This window comes from Danio rerio, chromosome 17 (assembly GCF_052040795.2).
Source record: "Danio rerio strain M-AB ecotype USA chromosome 17, GRCz13ab, whole genome shotgun sequence".
NCBI classification, from domain to species: Eukaryota; Metazoa; Chordata; class Actinopteri; order Cypriniformes; family Danionidae; genus Danio; species Danio rerio.
Window position 1 is genome coordinate 11692734 of NC_141037.1, and position 7258 is coordinate 11699991.

Sequence of the window (7258 nt, forward strand, 5' to 3'; positions counted from 1 at the left end):
CTGATTCTTTAAATAAAACTCTCTTGAGCTCTACAGGGAAAAAAACGCAAAACAAATTTGCTGTTAAATTAATTTTAGCAGAGACGCAACTGCCAGTAATCTTCACATTAGGTTTTTAGTTTAAGATTATTATTAGAGTAGTCTAATAAAAATGTTGAGCTGGACACTGCGTGGACCTGCAGTAGTCTACACTATAAATAAAATGATCATTTATTATATTTATTTTTACTAATAGTATTAAATTAAGCTAAAATTGATAAAACGCAGAGCCTTTTTGAATGTTTGCTTCCATTTTGACATCGCTAACGCTGTGTTGAAAAGAAAAAGCAGTTGTGAAAAGAAACGTCCCAGCAGCTGCAGTCAAGTTAGGACTCTTAAAAAATAGCTTTTGAGTTTAAAGATGATCGGCCTGCGAAGTTTACAGTGTTTTAATGAAATAGGAATAAAGTGCGTGAGTAAGTTGATTTGCGTGTTTTTACAAATGTCAACCGGACAATATCACGAAAAAAAAATTATGATAAACATAGCCTAAAATAAATCTTTATTTTTACCTTCATTTTTTTTGGTATTGTTCTGACTACACTAATTTAATGGTATTGTTCTGAATACACTAATTTAACTTTTTCCCAACACTGATAGATGATTGGTTGGGTAATAATAGGCAATACGTGAAGCACGATTACTCAGGTTATGCTGATTTCACTATATATATTTTTAGCGGTTATACAAAATAGTCTATCCGTGGGTTAGCTCGGATTTGTTGGCATGGTTTGATGTCTTTACCTAAAACTTTAAACATTATTGTTATTATAAAGTATCATTAAAACCACTCGTTTGGCGCTGAAGCCATCCGTCTGTGTTTATGTTGCATAACCTTCATTAATAAAATCAGTATTAGTGATATACTGCCAAAGTAATAGCAAATAAGTGAATAAATAGCCTAAATGAAAAGAAAAAGAGGGATCAAAATCAGTCTAGTGCCCCCCTATGGGATTAAAATGCTTCCTCAGTTATGACATCCTGGCTCCAGGCCTGGCTGCTATATGTTAATTAATGCTTTATTAACTCAACTACATGCAGTTTTGTGACCTAATCTAAAGTGAGGACTATTCATGCTTTATAAATTCCTTATAAATGAAAGGTTTAGTATCAGATGAATATTGTATTTCTAAAACTACAATTAGAAATAAATACAATTAAATAATAATTTCAGAATATATTATGATCCAATATTTCAATGTTATTTAGCGATGTTTAAACTGCACAGTTATTTCATTTTACATAAGATTACAACTTACTTTCCATATGATACAGTTTCATTTGTGTGTCGTCAAATGAATAGAAATTAATAAAGTATAATGTAACTGAGCCTTTAATTGTCATTTATAAGGGAGTTAGAAAGCATAAATAGTCCTCACTTTAGATCACAACACGGGTTGAAGTTGAGTTAATAAAACATTTATTAACATACATATTAACTTCTACATGCCTGAATAATAAGATATAAATGTTATTTGAACACTTTATTAATGATTTACTTACACATTCTGAATGATCTGAAAATAGCACCAACTATTCTTAAATAACTGGTTTGTAAATGATGCAATACTTCATTTAGTAATGAAAAAATAATCATTAACAAAGTGTGAAAATACAATCATTAAGCACTTTATAAATGTGCTTATAAGTCAAGAGCATTTGTAGCTGTATTTATAAACTGCTAACGTCTGTTAATGTAGAGTTCATGCATAACAGATAAGGAACTAACCATTTGCTAATGCTTAATAAATGATTCATAATGTGCAGTTATTATTATAAAGTGTTACCGTTGTTTTTAAAATCAGTAGGTTTTGTATTTTATTTCATTACTGTAGAGCTGAACTCAGATTTAGAGTTCGATCATCTAACAAGCTGTTGTGATGTGGGAAAATCTGACACAAAATTCAGCGTTATTAATCCTGGTAAGCAAGACTTCTACTTACTACTTTTCATTAAGAACTTAATTCCAGTTAAAAACAAATGATGCAAAGAAAGACTTGCTTTATTATAGATTTCAAGTCCTGAAAGAAAACAAATACTTTTAATGCAAGCAAACTGTAGGTTTTTAGAGTGTAAATTTGTAATAAAATGTGTAAGAACGTTGCACAGAAATACCAAGGTCTGTATGCTGATGATTTGTGTGCTGCTTACAGTTGTGAAGTTGTGTTTTCCAGTTCATTTTCATTCCTTTTCCTTCAGCTTAGTTGCTTATTTATTAGGAGTTTCCACAATGAAATGAACCATCAACTATTCCAGTAAATGTTTTATACAGTGAATGCCCTTCCAGCTGCAACACAATACTGGGAAACACACACACACACACACACACACACACACTTGTACACTATGGCAAATTTAGTTAATCCACTTCACCTACACTCTAAAAAAACAATTCTCCTACTGGCAGCTCATTACAAAGATTTTTTACTGTAAATTAAAAATGGAAATCTTGTATGAAAATGAAGACGAGACGTAACTTTTAAGGGACTGTTTTATATAGATTTATTAATCATTCTTACTTTTCAATGAACCAAACTGTCGTAGTTTATTTAAGACACATACCCCTCACTGCACGACAGCTGCACCTTCAGCAAACCTCCTAATACCTGCAGCACGAGGACTTTATGGTTGTTTATGAGAGCCAAAAGTGGCTGATGGGTTCAACAAAATATTTGTCTGTATGTCGCTACATCCTAAACGACTAAAATAACGATATAAAGAAATCTCCACTGTGCTGAGCGAGAGCGCTTCTTACTGAACAGCGCATCATCGATGATGCAAGTGTGCTCAGGCCTGAATGCAATATTTTAAATAAACTCCACTTCTTTGAACTCCTTTAGAGTTGCACACAGACTTTTAAATTCAGCCCCAAGGCTTCCAGTTAATTATCGTCGCGTTTAAGATCGGATTTCTTTAAAAAAAACAAAACAGCGATCTTCACTGCTTGGCTGTGATACGACAAAGTATCTGACCAAACAAGAAGCAATGCATTCAATTATATTTGTCCGCACCACGTCTTTAAAATATGGAAATGAATTTCATCCCAGTGTTTTCAATGGAATTTCTGTGCTAGTCTGCTGCTAATGACGGCGCCTGCGTTTAAACAGTCGTATGTCTCTTTTTACGCTTTAGTTCAAGTTCATTTATTTGTAAAGCACATTTAAAAGAAGTCACCAAAGTGCTGTACATAAGACAAGATAAAAAATAAAAAGACAGAATATAAACACATAGAAATAAAGCAAGCGAAATGTCTGTAAAGATGTAAAAAATTAGCGGTAGAATGAACTATTAAAATAATCTTAAAAAGCCAAGCTAAAAAGGTATGTTTTAAGACGTGACTTAAAAGTGGATAATGATGGAGCCATTCTGATCTCAAGGGGCAAGGTGTCCACAACCGAGGACCTGCCACAGAGAAAGCTCTGTCCCCTCTACCTTTTAGCCTATATTGTGGAACTGACAGAAGATTCTGCTCACTCGACCTAAGAGATCTCACAGGAGTGTAAGGATGAAGCAGCTCTGCGAGATAGAATGGGGCTAGATTATGGAGGGATTTATAAACCAGTAAAAGCGCTTTAAAATCAATTCTGAATTTCACAGGCAGCTAATGAAGGCCTCTTAGAAGAGGGGTAATGTGGTCATACTTTCTGAAATTACATAATAATTTAGCGGCAGCATTTTGGACCAGCTTTAACAACCAAATGGATGCTTCAGTCTATTTAACTGATTATATTTGAATTATTACAACATCGCTGCTGCAAAAGGAACCTTATGAAATTGAAAATGGTCATATAAAGCCCTAAGTGGAAGTTTGTTGGCTGAAAAACACTAGCTGTGTATATACCCCATTGGATTAGAGCAATGGTCTCAAACTCAACTCCTGGAGGGCCGCAGCTCTGCATAGTTTAGCTCTCACACCTGGTTAACAGGCTGTATTAGTCTTGACCACCTTGATTAGTTGCATCAGCTGTGTTTGATTCGAGTTGGAGCAAAACTGCAGAGCTGCAGCCCTAAAAGAATCGAGTTTGAGACCTTTGGATTAGAACAGGGATACTCACACTTTTCAGCCCGCGACCCCTAAAATAACAGCTCCAGTGGCTCGCGACCCCCACTATGCTCATAGGTGGTTATAAGCATACAAATTTTGCACACAATGGTGCACACACACCAATAGGAACTATATAAACATAAGCATATTGGCAACACAAAAAAGGTGCAACAGTCTTACAACCATATAATTTGTATAGTCATTATTCATTTAATTTAATATTAACCTCACTTAATGAGAAGCACTATTTATATGAAAAGACTATTCTTGGTTTAATTATGGAGACTTGGAGATCGTCCTCCTTGTTCAGTCGTGGCCTTAATTTTTAATGTATGTGAGTGCCATAAAGGTGTCAAAGTTTAATATTGTACCACAAAATCAATCTGCTGCAACTAACGCTATTTCTGTGTTGTTAATCTAGCATAATAACCTCAGAGGTCACAAATAAAATATAATAAATTATCAAATATGATCATTCTAATAGTTTAATAAAGTATATGAGATTTTTGGAAATCACCAAGGAACTCCCCTTTATTGTCTAGCAGCCCCCCAGGGGGTCCCGACCCCCCCTTTGAGAACCGCTGGATTAGAGCATTAGCATAGCGCTAAAATTAAATTTCCAATTTAAAGCTTGACTGTTCTGTAGTTACACTGTGTATTGACCTAGAAAACAGCAACTTTTTGTTTTAGCTTATTAGTCTTACTTTATCTTATCAGTCTTGTTTTTTTAGGTCAATGCATGATGTAACTACATTGAGTCAAGATTTAATTAGGAAAATTATTCAAGCTTTTTTTCAAGATGCCAATGGTCTAATCCAGGCATGTCCACATTCGGTCCTGGAGGGCCGGTGTCCTGCAAAGTTTAGTTCCAACCCTAATCAGACACACCTGGGCTAGCTAATCAAGCTCTTACTAGGCTTTCTAGAAACATCCTTGCAGGTGTGTTGAGGCAAGTTGGAGCTAAAATCTGCTGGACAACAGCCCTCCAGGACCAAGTTTGGACACATCTGATTTAATGATATATGCTAAGCTAAAAGTGTTCCCACCATTCCCAGAGATTGGCTGAAGGGATTACAAAATGGCCATGAAATAGATGTCAGATTACCCTTTTTCATTATCATGATGTACATCCACTTGAAATGGTACTGAAATAAGGAAAAAAAGGTAGGGCGGTGCATGGTTTTGTTCTTTGGGAACTGATTGGATTGTTGGAAGATGGACGTTGCTGACATAATGAAAGAAGATTAACGAATGGATTAAGGCAGAGCAGAAAAGAGACACGCCCTGATAGCTCCGCCCTAGAGGCAGACCATGTGACCAGAGGTAAAGAAAACTTTCATGGGTGGAGGGAGGTTGCTACTGGATCAGATACGGTTGCAGCTGGAAATTAGCGAAAATGATTTACATTAATTATTAAATTGTCCCAATAATTTTATTTTATTAACGTCTACCCCCACTCCAACCCTAAACCAACCATCACAGTAACATAAAAACAGTAGTTGTACCGAGTATTATTTGTTATTTATCAAATTACCCAATACATTGTATTTTTTAATGTCTACCCCTACACTAACCCCAACAGTAGTAACGTAAAAATGTTATTGTTATACAGTGTCATAAAAAACGATGCTATGTTGATGTGCATATCCGCAGCAGTATCTTATCTAGACTTTACTGGGGAGAGAAGGTTATGATATTTGATGAATAGATTTGAGGGCAAATTAATTTTTTACAAAATTATGAAGTGCACAGATGCATCGTTAAAATCAAGCAATACTATATACATATAACAATAAGAGTACATTTTTATTTCATTCCGACTTTAACTCTAGGAGAGTTGCAAAATGAGCCATTTCCAAAGAAAAAAATTGGAGTGTTCCTTTAAGGAATCTAAAAACCAAGTTCCAAAATTGCAATTATAATATGGAAAAAACAACATGCTGCACAAATTTACAGGGATGTTTAGAGGGAAATTAATTTCAAACGTCTCAGTTTGAAAATGCAACTTCGTACCAATCTCCATTGGTGTTTTCATTTATTTTTAATAACTCTGTTCCCAAACACTAGAATATGGAAATAATTTAGACTGTAGGCTACCTTATAATCGCTGCAAAAAAAAGTGATGTTTTGTATTTTGTCTTGTTTTCTAATGTCAAAGTGCAAATGTCTAAATATTTATAAACCAAGTTGCATTTGGTAAAAGAAGTCTTGTTTCCAATGAAATTGCTAAGTGTGCATCACGTTTATGCTTGAAATGAATTTAAAAAGTATTGGGAATGTATTTGTTCTTAAAAATAAGCATTCAGTGCTACGACTTTCAGACTTTTTGATTGATTTTTTTAAAGAGCTTTAATTGTGGAAGGATGAAAACAAATGAAAATTTACATTACAAATAGTGAGAATGTTACAATGGAAAGACCAATGTGTGATAACTATGATAGTTTAAGTGATTATTACTAGTTTTAGAGACTGTAAATAAAAACTATCAGGGTAAATATTGGGTACATGCTTTCAATGGTGCAGTGTAGTTGGTGTAATAATGAAGCATCTTTAACATTCTTTGCATCAACAAATGGATAGTTCATCAAAAAAAAATGTAAGTTCTCTTTCTCAAGGGGTTTCAAATCTTTGTTTCTTTGTTCTGTTGAACACTGAAGAAATTTCGAAAAATGCTGAAAACTGGTAATCATAATTGGTATCCCATAGTAGGATAAACAAATAGCCTATCAATGCTATCAGATTTTCAGCATTTTTCAAAATTTCTTCTTCAGGTTTGGAAAAAGTAAAGGGGGGGGTAAACAATGATAGAACAGTCGTTTTTTGGTGAACTATCCCTTGAAGTTAATATGATTTAGATTATACAGGCTTGGTTAGTTTCTAATTGGACTCATTTAAAGTTAGTATTATAATAAAAGCACACTGTTAAATATCAGTTTAGAAAGGAACTGCTCTTGTACATGTTAACATTTGTATTGTTTCCAAACAGTGGAATTCCAAACGCAATAAATGTGTCATCTAATATAACGTTAAGAGTAAGCATTAAACACCATCCTACAGTGCTACAAGGCAACAATAGCCAATACGTTTTCTCTATAGCAAGATCTAATAATGTACCACACAAAGCAGCTTCTGTCAAAAGAACACGCAATTTGCCCAATTAATGTTGTATTTACT